Source organism: Ursus americanus, chromosome 23, assembly GCF_024610735.1.
Source record: "Ursus americanus isolate L20-20 chromosome 23, mUrsAme1.1.p, whole genome shotgun sequence".
NCBI classification, from domain to species: Eukaryota; Metazoa; Chordata; class Mammalia; order Carnivora; family Ursidae; genus Ursus; species Ursus americanus.
Window position 1 is genome coordinate 30,822,602 of NC_142149.1, and position 16,538 is coordinate 30,839,139.

The following is a 16,538-nucleotide window of genomic DNA, read 5'->3' on the forward strand; positions in this document are numbered from 1 at the left end:
GTAGGGATGGAGGGAAGGGCAGGGAGAAAACAGAGAAGAAGCTGACCACACCCTGCACCCCCAGGCCAAGCTTAGGGAGGGGAGACGCCACACACTGCACAAGAGTTTCATGGGAGACTGGACTTGATTGACAGTTTATTACCAGAAGAAATGAGACTTTTCATTAGTACCTGGGAGTATCCAAAAAGCAAGAGAGAGGGGAAATGAATCTTGAGAGCCAGTGTGCAGGGGGAGTCAGGGGAGAAGAACTTTGCTTTCTGCTTACACCCTACCAAGCCCAGCTCATTCAATCACCTGGTTGCTCCATATTGTCTTTTTTTTTTTTTTAAGATTTTATTTATTTATTTGACAGAGAGAGACAGCGAGAGAGGGAACACAAGCAAGGGACGTATGAGAGGGAGAAGCAGGCTTCCCGCCGAGCAGGGAGCCTGATGCGGGGCTCGATCCCAGGACCCTGGGATCATAAACTGAGCCAAAGGCCGACACTTAACAGCTAAGCCACCCAGGAGCCCCCATATTGTCCCTTTTTCATACTGAACTGCATGACTTCTATAGAGAGTGGAAAATAAACTCTATCAGGAGAGCTCAATGCGGGGCTTGCTCCAGGACCCCAGGATCATGACCTGAGCCGAAGGCAGAGCCTTCACTGACTGAGCCACCCAGGCGCCCCTAAACTCTACCTTTTAAAAAGAAAGAAGAGAGCTTTATCCTCTAAATTTCAAAATGTTCAGATTGACGAGAAAGTGTCCTGACAAGAGGCCGGACTGACCAGGACAGGGAGGAGACGAGGTGTACTCTTGGGACTCGGGACATAGGTTTCTTCAAGGTTTTGTGTCTAAATGAGCCTACAGATTTCAGCAGAAACAAGTTAGGTGGTGAGCTCGGGGGACACATCAGCCCCCCCGAACCGTGGGAGCCAGGGGGTAGTGGGAGTAGCCGATGTCTTTAGAATTAGCGTCTTCTTCCAGCCTAAATACATTCTTTCTTGCAAATTCCTGAGACCCGCACGCTCCCAGGTCGGTCGGGAGAAATGCCTTGAGGAGAGATCCGGGGCCAGGATGAGCTCTTCACGGAGGCCCCAAGGGAGCCTGGGTCTTCTGATTGCAAGGCACGGTCTCTGAGGCCATGTTTCATGTCTAAAGAAAGAAAATAGTTTCATTGTTTCAAGAAATGCCAAGCTGATGATATGAAGGAAAAAGCAGATAAGCTCTCCCGTGCCCTCTGAATCATTCAGGCGTTTTATGCAGCGATTTTTATCCTTAAAACCAGAGAGGGGAATTAGGTTCTGTTTGGGAGGGCTGAAGCCATCAGATCTGGCTTGCCCGGTGCTGTGCGTATTGACGGAGGAGGTGGCCGTGCCGGGGGGACAGATGCTGGGAAGACCGGTCCCCTGGCTCAGCAGCAGCTGCCCGCACCTGACACTCAGCGCCCGTGTGGCCCTGGACAACTGCCCTGAGGAAGAGCAGGCTGGCGCCGAGCCCCCGGGGGCCTGGTGGATGACTCCCCCAGCCCCTGTCCTGCCCATGCAATAGACATCCCCTCACCACGGACAGAACGGGGTGCCCTGCGCTCTGCGCTCCCCTGCTGAGCCCAGAGGCCGTCCAGAGCTCCAGCCTGCCCTGCTCGGTGCCGGTGCTCTAATCCGGTGTCCTTCCCCGCGAGCTTTCACTCCCAGTTTGGAAGGATCAAAGAGGGAGACTGGGCAGAAATGCTTCCCACCCACAAGGAGCAGGGGGGAGCATTCTGGCCTCCTGCAGCCCGGGCTGGAGCAGGGAGGAGGTGGGCAGGGGCTGACCATTTGCAGGGGGTTGGGAAGGAGGCCCCGCACCTTCACAGGCACGTCTGTGACCAGACCTGGCTTGTTCCGATGAGGAGCAGACTCAGCTCGCCCCCGGGGCGTGCCTGCCTGAGGGAAGAAGCCCAGGCCCCAGACCGACGGGGCCGCTCTCCCCAGACGGCTGCCCACCGGCACCCGGCCGCCCTCGAGGGGCGCGGCATCCTGGCCTGAGCCTTGGGATACACAGAGGTGCCTTCTCTGTACTCTTTCCCTTTCCCTGTGGCTGGAACCAGGCAGCCCAGCCTCACCGCTGTGGACAGAACCAAGGCCTGGGGGCAGGAGCTTGGGTCCGTGTGACTGTGAGGAAGGCTCGCCTCGGATGGTGACTTAGGAGAGAAGGAAAGGCCTGTGTTATGTAAGCTACTCGAGAACCACTGGGCCTCTCGGCTCCAGAGGCTCGCTTCTAACCCATACACTCTTCGTGCCTCTCGGCCAAGAAGGCCCAGCGCTCAGCTCCTTCGTGTCCCCTCCGGGGGGCGGCCGGAGAAGGGCCTCGGGAAGGCAGAACCACAACCCAGGAAAGGGCTCTCTCTGACGCGTAACCTAAGGGAGACCAGAGGCGAGGAATCAAACCCCAAGCCCCTCTTATTTCTCCTCCTTTCTTAATTATCATCCCATTTGTAAGCCAAACCCTGTCATTCTGTCTCCCTTAATGGCTAGTTTCTATTCTGAGATTCTCTCCACTCTATTCTCTTTTGCAATATTTAGGAGCTCGGGCGAGGAAGGGGTAAGGCCGCTCCGTTCACACGCCCGCCCTTCTCTATCTTTTTAAATATTTCAGTTGCTCCCAATCCTTATTTTTGCATTTCGATTTCCTGTGATACAGTCCATTTATCTCGGTCACTCGATCAAGTTTTCCCCGGCTTCCCCCCCCCTTATCTTTCCCGCTCCGGGCCGACTGAAAATACCTACGTTATCTTTGCAGCCAATGTGCCCACTGGAGGGAAATCTGCAGATGGTCCTGATAGGGAGACGTCTGAGGGAAGCTGGGAAGTGCTTCGCTCGGCAGAGGACAAGGTGAAGTGTGTGACCTCAGCGGCAACTTTCTTTCAAGGTGAACTCCCAGTGCGGCCACCTCCAAAGGCGTTTGTCAGGATTCTCCTCTTCGTTTCTGGAGAACCAAACCTTCCACCGTGTCTTCGTCCTCCCCTGGGATGGGTTTACCGAGACCCTCACCCCCCTCACCAAGGCCTCAGATGGCCTTGACCAGTGAGTACCTGAGCCCCAGACTTCCCCCCGAGGACACCCCTATGCCATTTCTGGGTTACTGGGAGCGGAGTAGCTATCTGCCGGTGGAACCCTAAAACCACGACTTGAGAGAAAAGTTCTATCTTTACTCTCTGGAATGCTGAGAATCTTGAACTGGGGGTCTCTCCTGGGACGATGTTGTTTCCCCGCGTGGAGACCAGAGCACGGGGATGAAAACAGATGCAAGTCTGTGCTTTTAGAGGTGAGAGTTAGATCCTGCCCTGGGTCTCTGCATGGCTGGCCTCCCCGGATGACCCTAAGCCCCCCAGGTTTGGCGACAGATGGACCAGACAGTAGCCTCACGGTTAGCGCGCTGGACAGTGGAGGGAGGGAGGGGCGGGTCACTGGTCTACCCATGGGGACCAGGAACACAGGAACGATGGTCCTTTGTCTCAGGCCATGGTGGGTCATCTCCTCTGTTCAGGATCCATGGGTAATTTGGGATCCTGCTTCTCAGGGCAAAGCCCCCAGCCTGCTCTTGGCCCTGCGTGGCCACCCCTCTCAAAGCTGAGAAGGAAAACCCCTCCCTCCCCCTAGGGGCTCTTTCTTCTCCTTTTAACCCACTTCCTCCCCTTCCCCCGGGGTTGCATGCTGTTCAACCCCTGGCCCACATTTTTATCCTTGTGCACCAGTGCATGGAATGACTCTGGAACAGGGGGACAGGGTAAGAGACATGTGTTCGGAGCCTGCCGGACGGACTCCTCTTAGCAAATCTGGTGAGCACTGTAAGACCTGCAAGCTACAGACCTTCTCCGAGGCTTTAACACTTAGGAATTGCATTTATCTTCCTGTAAGAGAGACCTGATCAATGTGGCCTAAACAAGATAGAGATTTATCTCTCTCGTGTTACAAGAAAAAAAAAAAAGAAGAAGAAGAAGAAGGCAGCACAAGGCAGCCAGGCTCCTCCCATGTTTCCATTCCACCACCAGCAACATGTGGCTTCTGTCCATGGGGTGGCTTCATCGTGGCTGCCGGGGCACCAGTCACCATGTTTCATTCTGAGCAGCAGGAAAGAGAACCAAAGAGCTCCCACTTCCATCTCATTGACCATATGTCGCCACGAAGGAGACTGGAGACTAGTTTGTCAGCTGGACGTGTTATCCGCGGTCTCGGCACTAAGGAGAAGGGAGTAGAAAGGGTATCGAACAGGCCAATGGGCAGGTCTGCCACAGAGGTGCTCAGAGCACTGGGCAGGAGACGAGGCCCTGGGTTCAGATCCTTTGCTCTACTCATGAGCAGCTGTAAAAGCCTCGGCACGTTACCTCCCCTCTCTCCGTCCTCCTCTACGTGATGGGAATAAGCATAGCACTGACCTCAGCGTCGAACACTGTTCTTGCTGGATTCCTGGGAGTCTGCAGGGCTCTGGTGTGTGGTCAATGCCTCTCGGATGCCGGTTATCATTCTTCTTCTGCCTGTAGTCACACTGTTGAGGCCCTGACTGTTACCCTGCCTGGTAGGCACCTTTCCTGTCTGACCACAGAGGAAGAATGGGGCTTGGGACCCGAGGAGGGAGACGAGCAAGGGTGGAGAAAGGTTACAGCGCACTCTTTCATCTCCCTCTTTCATCTCCCACTCCCAGGGCCCAAGGAACTCAAGCACTTGCGAATGTCTCTTCGTTTTCCTCCCCTTCTTCCCCCACAAAGGGCCAAGGTGCAAGGAGTAGAGAGGAGGTCATGCAGAATGACGCCTCCCCACCCCTTCTACCATCTCAAGCCCCAAGTTCAATGTTGAAAATGTCAGACCTCCACCTCGTCATCCTCAAGTCCCTAACTGTGCAGAACCCCATTCCAGGGGCCCGGGGCACCCACCTGACGCTTGCTCCAAGGAATTTCATAGTCCAGAACAGGGGTCAGCAAACGACAGCCTGCAGGCCAAATCCAGCCCAATGGCTCTCTGGGTCAACGGCTTTATTGGCACACAGCCATGCTCGTGTGCTTACGCACCACCTGTGAGGATGGTGGCTTTGCAGGACAACAGTGGACTGTGCCCCGTAAGCCCAAAATACTGACTCTGTGGCCCTTTCCAGAAAAAGCGTGCCAACCTCTACTCTAGGTGGAGAAAAGGAAAGGGAACATATTTTTGAAGATACCAACAGGTATACGTAATCAAATAGGACCCTGAGTCAGTGTACGTAACGATACAGGAAAGGACCCGGGAGAACTTCCAGCCCCCAGGAAGCCCTGGGCACCCACTTGGGAATGAGGAGGGGAGCAGATGAGGACATGATCAAAGACAGCGTTAGCCTGACCTGTACCGTTTGGTTTTACAAGGAGAGTAGACTTGCATAGTTAAAACCTAATTTGTAACAGAGTGTATTGATTGCTGGAAAGTGTGACATGTTGAACATTTTTATAGACTCCTAATAAAGTGTAAATTAATATAACCCTTTTGGAAAGCAATTTGGAAAATATATCAAGAGCCTTAAACATGCTCGTACTCTTGGCCTCATAATTCCACTTCTGGGAATCCATCCTAAGGCTATAAACTAAAATGTCAAAAATATTTATGCACAAATATGTCCACTGTGATATGACTTATAGTAGCAAAAAGCCAGAGCCGCTCAGATAGTTAGTCATATCGGAGTTAAATAAATTATGACACAGCCATAAGACAGAATCTTATAGTCGTTAAACTGATGCTCACGAAAACTTTATAAATAATTCGAAGAAAATCTAAGTGATTGAATAGGATACAAAGTTGGGGGTAGTCGGGGTGCCTGGGTGGCTCAGTCGTTGAGTGTCTGCCTTCGGCTCAGGGCGTGATCCCGGAGTTCTGGGATCGAGCCCCACATCAGGCTCCTCCGCTATGAGCCTGCTTCTTCCTCTCCCACTCCCCCTGCTTGTGTTCCCTCTCTCGCTGGCTGTCTCTATCTCTGTCGAATAAATAAATAAAATCTTTAAAAAAAAAAAAGTTGGGAGTAGTTTCATCAAAGCCGTTTTAAAAACATGTAACATTCCCTAGGGGCGCCTGGGTGGCACAGCGGTTAAGCATCTGCCTTCAGCTCAGGGCGTGATCCTGGCGTTATGGGATCGAGCCCCACATCAGGCTCCTCCACTGTGAGCCTGCTTCTTCCTCTCCCACTCCCCCTGCTTGTGTTCCCTCTCTTGCTGGCTGTCTCTATCTCTATCGAATAAATAAATAAAATCTTTTAAAAAAAAAATAAAATAAAAAAAAATAAAAACATGTAACATTCCCACCCGGCCACGCCTACATGTCACTGTGTTACCTTTGGAGTAGTGGATGACTCATGGGTCTCTTCTTTATGTCTATATATATATATATTTTTTTTTTTCCTGGAACACGTTGGTTTTATTTTCACAATTGGGAACATGGATATCATCTTAGACCATAGGGGCTTCGAGAAGGTTCATCGAGAGCCAAGTGGATGAGATTCCGTGGCCGCAGGGAGTAGGAGACGGGAGTTAATCACTTCATTCCTGTAGAGTCAAGAGAGCAGAGCAGAGGGAAGGGAGAGATTTACACAGCACTCTGCCAGCTAGCAGGTCAGAGCATGCCCTGTGTATGCAGCTGGACCAGGTGCCACCTCCCCCTGGCCCATCCTCTGCAGCTAAGACCTCGTGGGCAGGACGGGGAGGTGGCTGGACGGGCGGGGGTTTCCATTTCCTCCAGGAGCTGGAGTCAAGCTCACCGGCAACACGTCCGTGGGTACCAGCGGAGAGGGAGGGAAGAGAGCGTCCAGGATGGACAGGAAGCCTGGGCGGGCGTGGGGCGAGTCCATTCACTTTCCCCAAGGGCCTCTGAGTCACAGAGATCCCCGCCCTCTGCCAGTTTTTGTCTGGCTCAGACCCTCTGCCCGGTTCCCGAACCTCCAGGCACTCTCCTTCCTAGTGTTGTGTTTCTCTCAGCAGTAACAATATCTATTTGGACTTCTCTTCCCTTATCCTAAAAAAAAGACAAGAAAATAATATCAAAGCTGGGTCCTCAATCCATGCAGTGTTTTAGGGGGGCTCCAAGAGACCAGGTCTTCTTGAAGGCAGCCAATGAGACACTCATGGGGAAGTCTTCAGGAAATAGCTACTGACTGGGTCCCCTCAGATCCAAGCCTCTCAAATCCTGGCTGCGCTCTGACTTACCTCCTTGACCTTGGGCAAGATATCTACACTCCCTGAACCCCATTTGCTTCATCTGTAGGTCAGTGTAGGGGATAATCTTCCAATAATCGTCATTGTAAATATCAGAAATAATTTTTTTCATACGCTCCCCCACCCCCCACAATGATTGGCACATAGCACGTGCTCATAAAATGTCATTCTTATTTATCAAATTACATTTCCTGGGCACCCTGAAGATGTGAGGGGCAGTGCCCTGGAAACAGGCACTAATCTGGAAAGGATAGTTAGTCCTTTTCCAAAGCAAAAAAGAATCATGAATCCTTTTAATAATATCCAGTGTCGTCAGCCTTCCAGAAGCAACTCAGATCCAGGCCTCCCCTCATCCCTCACCTCCCTCCTCCTCCCCCCGCCCCAACCTGAGCGCATGGGCCTGGAGCACCCCCTCTCTCCCCTGGCCGGGAGAGCAATTACTGTAGGAGCCGTTCATTTGGTAATTAGGCACGTAGGGACCTGTGACATCCCTTCTGCGGCGGCTGAAACTGTGACTTACATGGTCCCTCACCTCTTCAGCTAGACTGCAAGGCCCTGGAGGGCGAGGCTGCCTCCTCGAGGTCTTGCTCTAGTTCCCTCTCCAGCAGGCGATTGGTCCTTACTTGTCGCACGCTGGATGCTTGCGTTTCTTCAGCTCTAATGCACAGAAAGTACAGCTGTGCTTGGCTGATGCGGGGCAGAATATTTGCAGCTCCAAACACATCAGAACAGCTCGGAAGGGGCTACTCCCCAAAGGGAAACACGAAGAATCTGCAGCAGGGACAGGGTTTTCTATACCCCTCCAAGTGTGTCTCCTCTGATTCTGAGCAGATTGGGGCGGTGGAGACGGAAGGCCCAGGCTGCCATACCAAGGGCTCGATTTGCATCTGGGGCAATGCCAGGACACTGGTTGCTTCCTGCCACCCACAGCTGCTTCTGGGACTCCCAGGGAGCAGCTGCCCTGGGGAGGCTGGACTTAATCAGTAGGCGCGGGGGCAGAGGCCACACAGCCAAGCCAAATCTGGAATCACTTAGAAAAGGGGAGCATCCGGTTCCTCCTCCTCCTCCTCCCTCTCATCTTTGCTCCTGGGTCTGGGGCCATGGGTCCTGGAGGCGGCTAAGAAGTGCCTGCCCCCGGCGGGAGCAGCTGCGGCCCAGCCCCCACTCTGCGGCCAGGGCGCCTCTGGGCAGGGCAGGAGCCGTCACAAGCAGCTGACAGCTGCGGTGGCGCCAGGGCTCAGGCGCCCACCACATGGCTTCCTTTTTGATTCTGGCCCTCCCCGGGGCTGGCTGCTCCTCCCCTGCCACCAGAGCAGCGAATGGCCAGTGGTGTCCTCAGAGAAGGGGTGTAGGACGATGGGGAAGGGTTAACTGCACCTGCTCCCTCTGAGCCCTTCTTCCTGTGACATTCACTTCAAAGTCACAGGACGGCGCTTCCTTTTTTGCTGCATCCCAGCAGATAAGGGACTATGTTTTCCCACCCGGGAATTCGTGTTTCGGCGGTTCTGCGGCTTGGGAGCTCAGAAAGGAACTTGGGAAGGAGAGCCCGTGCTGCTGAGTGCCAGCTCCGCGTCGCATACCTGCACCCCATTCCGGGCGCTGGGCTAGAAACCCATAACTGGGCTCCGGGGCAGACCGAAGGGCTTCAGCTGGCTGGTGCCCCCGCTCCGGGCCCACTAGTTTCACATCCACACCCCTCGCTCCCCTCCAGGACCTCCCATCTGTATCCCACCCCTAGCCGGGGACCTGTCACCAGGGCAGAGATTTTTCACAGATCGTCCAGGGAGAGGTTCTTTCCACCCCCGTGAACTAGCTTGGCCAACAGCACAGCAAGACGTTCTGATGGGGAAGGGGCCGAGGAGGCCGAACGCCCTGTTGGTGGGGCGGGGTGGGGGGCGGTGAGTTGGGGCGAAGGGCCCGTTTTCTCCTCCGCTTCTCCGCAGCCTGGAGCTGTTGCCTGTTCTAGCCGCCTCTCGTGACAGGAGAGCGCCCCCTGCTGCCCGAGCTCCGCCGGTGTCGCCCAGCCGGGCAGCTGGGAGCGCGGCAGCACCGCGAGGGCTGCGTCGGGGGAGCGGGTCGTGGGGAGCTGCGCCGCCGCCTGGCGGGCCCCGCTTGCGGCTCAGCCCGGCAGAAAGAGGCCACCACCTCTCTACACCGCCTCCTGCCGGCAGCCGCGGGGGCCTGCACCAGCCCCTCTAGCCGACTCGTCTCTAGGGCGCTGTGGTTAAGAATATGGGATCTGGGGGCGCCTGGCTGGCTCTTGATCTCGGGCTTGTAAGTTCCAGCCCCACGGTGGATGTAAAGATTACTTAAATATAAAATCTTGCTCCACGACGCCCTGGGCATACAGATGGTTTAACTTCTGAAGCTTCAGTTCCTTCATCACTGAACGGAGATCATCAATATTCTGTATATCAGAGATGCTTGAAGGAGATAATTCATGTTAAGCACACAGTTAGCTTTCAATAATATAACTGTTGTTATTGATTCAGCTGACACCTCCGAAGTCAGTGATGAGACAATCGCCGACAGGATCCTGCGGACCAGAGTCAGGGATTCGTTTTTTCAAAGCATTTTCATCATTAAATGGATCCAGTCTAGTTCCATGGGCATATTTAGAGGGGAAACAACTTTGCCTAAAGGGGAAATAAATGCCAGAGACATTCACAGAAGCGTCCACCACAAACAATTACTAACCGCCTTGATCAATGCTCCAAGCTGTGCAATAAAGAAAAGGGGGAAAAGTTACGTTTGGGGAGAGTCTGACCTGCATTATCAATTTTGACCATTTTGCTGGATTTTATCTGTGAACCACAAACATGCTGAAACATCTCCCATATATATTTTTAAAAAGCCAAGTTGACTCTGCATCCCACTCCTGCTGGCCTCCCCCACCCCAAATTTCTTGAAATATGCTCAGCAACTCCCCTTCCTCTGCTTCTGTGAGCTCTGGAACCCACTCGCTCAGGTGTGCGTGCCCACCACTCAGGCCAGTGTCCCGCCCTTGTCCTGGTCACCTGCGGCCTCTGCCCAGTGCTTCATCCTCAGGCCTCCACACTCTGCTCGTTAGCAGAGTGACTCAGGTGAAGGAGCAATCCCTGCCCCTTGCAACACCTTCTTCTTTCCACTCACTGCTGGTTCTCCTCCTTGGCCCAGGCTCTTCTTTTGGTAGAATTTCACCTTAAGACACTGATGATGCACGTTCATGTCTCAGTGTCCCCCTGCCCCCGAACTCTGGACACACACCCAGCAGCCTCTTCACCAACCCCACTTGGAGATCCTAGCGTCATCTAACTTGACAAGTCCATGTGGAGCTCCTGACTCCCTCTTCTCCCTCTTTCTCACCAAATAAATGGCGACTTCAGACTTCTAGCTGCTCCAGGCATCCTACTGCCTCTCTTTCTTTCGTACCTGACATTTGTCCACCAGCAAATCCGGTCAGCCTTCCCCTCACGGTGTAGCCAGAATCTGACCACTTCTTGAATTCCCCGCTACTACCTCCAGTCCAGGCCGTGATCATCTCCCAACTGGTCTCCCAGCTTCTACCCATGTTCCCCTGCAGGAATTTCCACATAGAAGCAGAGAGAGTCGGGGCACCTGGGTGGCTCGGTCGGTTAAGCATCTGCCTTCAGCTCAGGTCATGATCCTGGGATCCTGGGATCGAGCCCCACATCAGGCTCCCTGCTCAGCAGAGAGCCTGCTTCTCCCTCTCCCTCTGCTGCTCCCCTTGCTAGTGCTCTCTGTCTCTCTCTCTCTCTCAAATAAATAAATAAAAATCTTTTTTTAAAAAAAGTCAAGTCATGTCACTCCTTTGCTGAAAACAAAGGTTTCCCTCCTCACTAAGAAGAGATTTCAACAGTCTATAGGGCCTTATGCAATCTTACCCAGAGCTTCTCCTCCGACTTCATGTCCTACCCGCACATTCACTTCGCTCAGGCCCCCTGGCCTCCTTGCTAATGCTGCAGGGTGCTGAACAGGATTCTGCCTCAGGGCCTTTACACATACTGTTCTCTCTTCCGGAAATGCTCTGACCCCCGGCCATCACAGAGCTCCTACCCTCACTTCATTCGGTCTCTGTTTATCTTAGCAGAGAGGTCTTTCCTGAACACTCTATATAAGAACCTTTCCTGACCACTCTCTGTGTAAGTAATCTGAAGGTGGCTCGCCAGTGGGGAAGTTAGTGCAACCATCCAGGCAAGACACGGGGAGCGAAATGTTGGGCGGTGGGGCTGGTGCCGAGCCATGGACTGGACAGCGGGGAGATTCGGTGAATAACAGGAGAGGGAGGAGAGGAGAAGTCCAGGGAGACTCCAGGTTTGGGGCCTGGATGACTGGACACCCAGGAAGATTCTCACCATGCCTTCCTCCTTTCTCTTCCATTCCTTCAGGCTCTCTTCATCCAATCGTCCCCAGTTTATTCACAGACGCAACCTATCGGCCCCATGGTCTCCACTCTTGTGCCGCAGCTTCCTCATCCATAAATCAGGGCAGACGTCATCATTTCCGTGGAAGTCTGTAGTGGGGAGTACACGGTTAATCTGTAGAAAGCATTTTGGACAGTGGCCAGGACATAAGAAGTCCTGGAGAAATGGTGGCCATGGTCATTATCGTCAATGGTCATCAATGCCATGGTCATTATCGTCACCACCAGCCTCGTTTACTTCCCAGGCTCCTACCCGGACCCACTGTGCTCCTCTCTACCTCACGGGCCTTCTTCTCTGGGCCCATGCACGCTCTCGTCTTTCCCGTCTTCATTTTTCTGGCATCTTCAAGACCCCCACATTTCTGCCGCGGAAGAACTTTTTGCCACGAGACTTTCACTCTCAAAGTAAGGTGGAATCACAGTTGAGGAGCCCTCCCGCACCCCACCACGTTCCCCGCTTGCGTCCACAGCCACTGTCCCTCCCTGGTGGCCAGACCGGATGACACAATCAGGACAGAAACCCCATCCTCCCCCTTCCCTCCGCGGCCGCTGTGAACCACCTGACGGGCTCCGGCTGAAACCTGCTTGTTTCTTTTTCCGTTCTCTAAATGCTCACAGATGTCTGTCTGCTTTTCTCTATTACGTGCCTTCCAGGAGATGAGGGGAAGATCAGATACTTGTAAATATTTTCATCTCTCTTTTTTCTTTCTCTCTTAGTATCAAAAGAAGCAGGGGGTGAGTGAGAGGCTGTTTCCCTCCTTCCAGGGGGAGTTGAAGTTGGCAAACCTGCCACCAGCTTCGTTTCCTAGCCTAGGGGGAGAGGGATGGTGAGCAAGCCGACCCGGGACAAAGTGAGCTCTTCACCCCTCGCTCAGTGTTCATGGCTCCAGGTCCGCCAGACTCTGCGAAGCAGCAGAAGGAACCCAAATGTGGCCACAGACTGAAGCAGAGACCAAGCAGGGTCCCCCATGGGCGGCTGGTTTCTGAGTTGTTGTAGGACCTTTAGACAGGTCCCCGGGAGGAAAGACGGGAATGACCCCTGATGGCCTTAGACAAGACTGGGAGCAGAACCAGGGCGGACGGATGGCGAGTGTATACTGCAGCCCAAGACCGCTAACATCTTTCAGAAAGAGCCAGAAGGTCTGAAAGAGGAGGGGATATTGTTGTAGGTGTCAGAACCTTTAAAGTTTGTATCTGGGCAGGAAAATCAGTACTCTAGAAAGTGCGGGACAGTGTCACTCAAAATTTGAAGATCCAATCAGGACTCCCGTGGGAGTGTCAATTCACACAAAATCTTTAAAAAGCAAATTGGCTAAATGAGTCAAGAGCCAGAAAAACATCCATCATTTTTTGACTCAGAAATCTCATTTCTGGGGTTGGATCCTGAGGAAAGTGCTCCAGATACAGAAAAAGATGTTTGCTGTGGTGTTATTTATAATAGCGAAAGCAAAACAGTAGAAATGGAAACAGCCCATCTGCCCATTTATAGGGGAAGAAAGAGAGCAACTCGGAGCATCTTCTAGGGAACCATCTGGCAGGCCGTCTCTCAAGAAGAGCGCGCCGTAACTCGGAGGCATTTTAGAGCAGAGCTGGAAAGGACAGTTACCTAGAAAGCTGTGCACACTAGACGGGCCACCAGCGGCACAAGATGATGCGGACTGTGGGTTAAAAACGACGGGTGGCATAAAATGGACAAAAACGTACTCATGCTTGTGTTTGGACGATGGGACCAAGGCTAGATTTTGTACTTATTTTGTATTTTCCAAGAATTTGTAAATGGGTTGCTTCACTTTTAAAATGGAAAATGATTATTGGCCTTCAAATTAGAAAACCCATCAAGAGTTTTTGCTTTAATATCTAAGTGAAAAGTTTTACGTGGAAATATCATTTCTTCGGTGTTTTTTTTTTTTTTCATTGTAATTTAGTCTAGTGGTGTCAAAGTTCTGGTACTCCAAGCATATTAACAGCCTGTGCGCCCTCAAAATGCCCACGTGCTCTCAGCTTTCACCGCCAAACAAGGAGGATGTTGGGGGGGAGGGGCCCGCCAGAAGCAACTACAATATAATATACAGAGCTAAATGTAGACTGCTGTTTACACAGGAGGACCCAGAGGAAGTTAAGATAAAATTTTCCACTGGATGACCTCATTTGCCTAAAACACCCAGTAGTCCCGGTCAGATCTTACAGAAGTAGGGGCCTTCTGTGTTCTGGGCGAGCGGCCCGCAGAAAGGTGATATGGGGGTGCAGCATTAATGGAGGAGGAGGCTCTGAGCAGGAGCACTCATTCCCTCCAGGCCCGCAGAAGCATCCAGGACCAGCGATCTGAGAACAGTGGCGGGGGCCTGGGCTGGGCCTCAGTAGCATTGCTCAGAGGGGCCCTCCCAGAAGCCCCTGCAAAAAGGGGGAAAGGAAGAGCCCAGGATTAGTGAGCTCGAGGCAGCGAGGCTTGTTGCTAAAGGGCGCTTTTTTTGGAGCTGGTTTGAGTTAGCCTGTGAGCTTTGCCTCCTAATGATGGCTGCTCTGTGTAGGGAAATGGAAGGGACTGGGTGACAAATACATAAGGAGACAAACAAACAGAAAGGGAGGCTGCCCTCAGAAGCCACCCACCTTGTCAGAGACACCCCCGCTTGGGCAGCCTGTCCATGGCTTGGAGGGTCCTGGGTCTTTAAACCCTCTGACTTCCTCCCAACCCGAAGCCCTCCCATCCCGAACACCCATTTCACCTCTGTCCATGCACCTTTGGTTCAGCCAATCAAACAGCTGGATTTAAAAAAAAAAAAAAATAAACGTTTTGAGGGGCGCCTGGGTAGCGCAGTCGTTAAGCGTCTGCCTTTGGCTCAGGGCGTGATCCCAGCGTTCTGGGATCAAGCCCCACATCAGGCTCCTCTGCTGGGAGCCTGCTTCTTCCTCTCCCACTCCCCCTGCTTGTGTTCCCTCTCTCGCTGGCTGTCTCTCTGCCAAGTAAATAAATAAAATCTTAAAAAAATAAAAATTAAAAAAAAGTTAACATTTTGAAGGAAACATTTTGGAGTATAATAAACCCCATATATCCTTTTCTCAGATTCAAACATTATTAACTCACGGCCAATCTTGTTTCACCTGCACTCCCATCATTTCCTCCTTCCCCATCAATAACTTGAGGCAAATCCAAACATTACACAGTTTCATCCATAAAGAGTTCAGCATATACATGTATATAAAATAATGTGTGTATATATATATAATATTGATATATATGTGTATATATGTGTGTATAGATATATAGAGATCTAGAGATATAGATATGTAAATAAGGTCTTTTTAAAACCATTGTCACTATACCATGCTCAACCTGAAAAAGCTAATAATAATTCCTCAGCATTATCAAATACCCAGGCAATATCTAACTTTTCCTGATTATCTCATACTTTTTTTGTTGACTTGAATCAGGACCCAAATAAGGTTTCTTATCATTGTGACTGATTGTCATGTCTCAAGAGAAAGAGCTGAACTATGAAACTACAAAATCCAAATTTAGGGCAGGTAGCAGAGTGGCATTCTTAATAGGTGCCAATCATTAAACCCAAGCATTCATTCATTGATTCGTTCAACAGATACTTATCAAGGACCTCTGTGCACCAGGCCTGTGTGCTACGCTGGGGTATAATGGTGGCTGTGGTTATTCTTAGAGCCTGTATTATAGAGGGAGACCAGTGAGGAAAACAAACATTGATGGAATGATCACACAAGTGAATGTGGCATTTAAAAGGTTTGAAAAGTGCTATGAGGAAAGGTGCTTAGGCCCAAATAACATGGAGATTACATAACTCTACAAGACAAAATTAGGGTCAACATGTTGAAGTGTTGGGGAATCACATTGGGGCACGGTAGAGGGAAAAACTAAAAAATAACCAAGCATAAAAAGAAGCAGGAATATATGACCCATAACCAAGAGAAACACCAAGCACCAGAAACAGATTCAGAAATGACACAAATGATAGAATTAGTAGACAGGGTGTTAAAATAGCTACCACTCCGTATGTCCAAGAAAGTAAAGGAAAATGGGATTATAATAAGGGTAGACATGGAAAATATTTTATAAGACCCAAGTTGAACTTCTAGAGATGAAAAATAAATCTGAGTGGGCTTACTGCAGAAGAAAAAAATTAATGAATTTGAAGATATAACAATAAAAACAGTATCGGTGTTCTGTGATATAACATCAAAAATACATGTAACTAGAATTCAAGAAGAAGAGGAGAGAGAGAGGGACAAGAGTCTGAAGAAATATGGTTACGATTTTTCCAAATTTGGTGAAAATAATAAACCCACAGATACAAGAAGACGAATGAACCCCAGGAACGAGAAACATGAAGAAAACTACATCCAGCCATATCATAATCACAGTACTTAAAACCAGCAATAAAGAAAAAAGTCTTAAAAGCATCCAGAGGGAAAGAAAGACACGTTCCATACAGAGGAATGATGATAAGAATGACAGCAGACTTTTCATCGTAAGTAATGCAAATGAGAAGATAGTGGAGTGACGTCTTTGTTAGGGAAAAAATTACCAGCCTAGATTTCTATACATAGAGAAAATATCTTTCAAAAATGAAAAAATAAGGACCTTTTCAGACATAGGAGAGCTGAGAGAAGTCATCATCGGCAAGCCACCAGGACAATGAAGACTTCAAGTAGTTTTTTCAGGCAGCATGAAAATTATATCAAAAGAAAATTTAGATTTACAGAAAGGAAGAGCCCCAGAAATGGCAAATACATGAGTAAATTTAAAGTCTTGTTTTATTATTATTTAAGTCTCCTTAAAAGGTAATTTATAGTTTAAAGGAACACTGATAAATGCACATTGTGGAGTTTCTAGTATAAGTAGAAGTGAAATGTATGACAGCAATAGTACCGAGACCAGGAGGGGAGAAATGGAAGGCTAGTG

At 50.8% G+C, this 16,538-nt stretch overlaps 1 long non-coding RNA gene across 7 annotated transcripts; it reads right to left on the minus strand.

Moving 5' to 3' along the window:
• Window positions 1–225: 225 nt before the first annotated feature.
• Window positions 226–9,002, minus strand: LOC123777019 (uncharacterized). 7 transcript variants are annotated; one of them, XR_015721321.1, is made up of 5 exons: window positions 7,721–9,002; window positions 6,312–6,988; window positions 4,399–5,031; window positions 2,750–4,200; window positions 226–1,136 (listed from the first exon to the last, which is right to left on the minus strand). It is a non-coding gene; the product is annotated as an uncharacterized LOC123777019 (long non-coding RNA). The 7 variants fall into 7 exon arrangements; XR_006775557.2 differs by having other exon boundaries at window positions 227–1,136; window positions 2,750–5,031; window positions 6,312–6,522; window positions 6,735–6,988; XR_015721324.1 differs by having other exon boundaries at window positions 227–1,136; window positions 2,750–4,508; window positions 4,894–5,031.
• Between the last annotated feature and the right edge of the window lie 7,536 nt (window positions 9,003–16,538).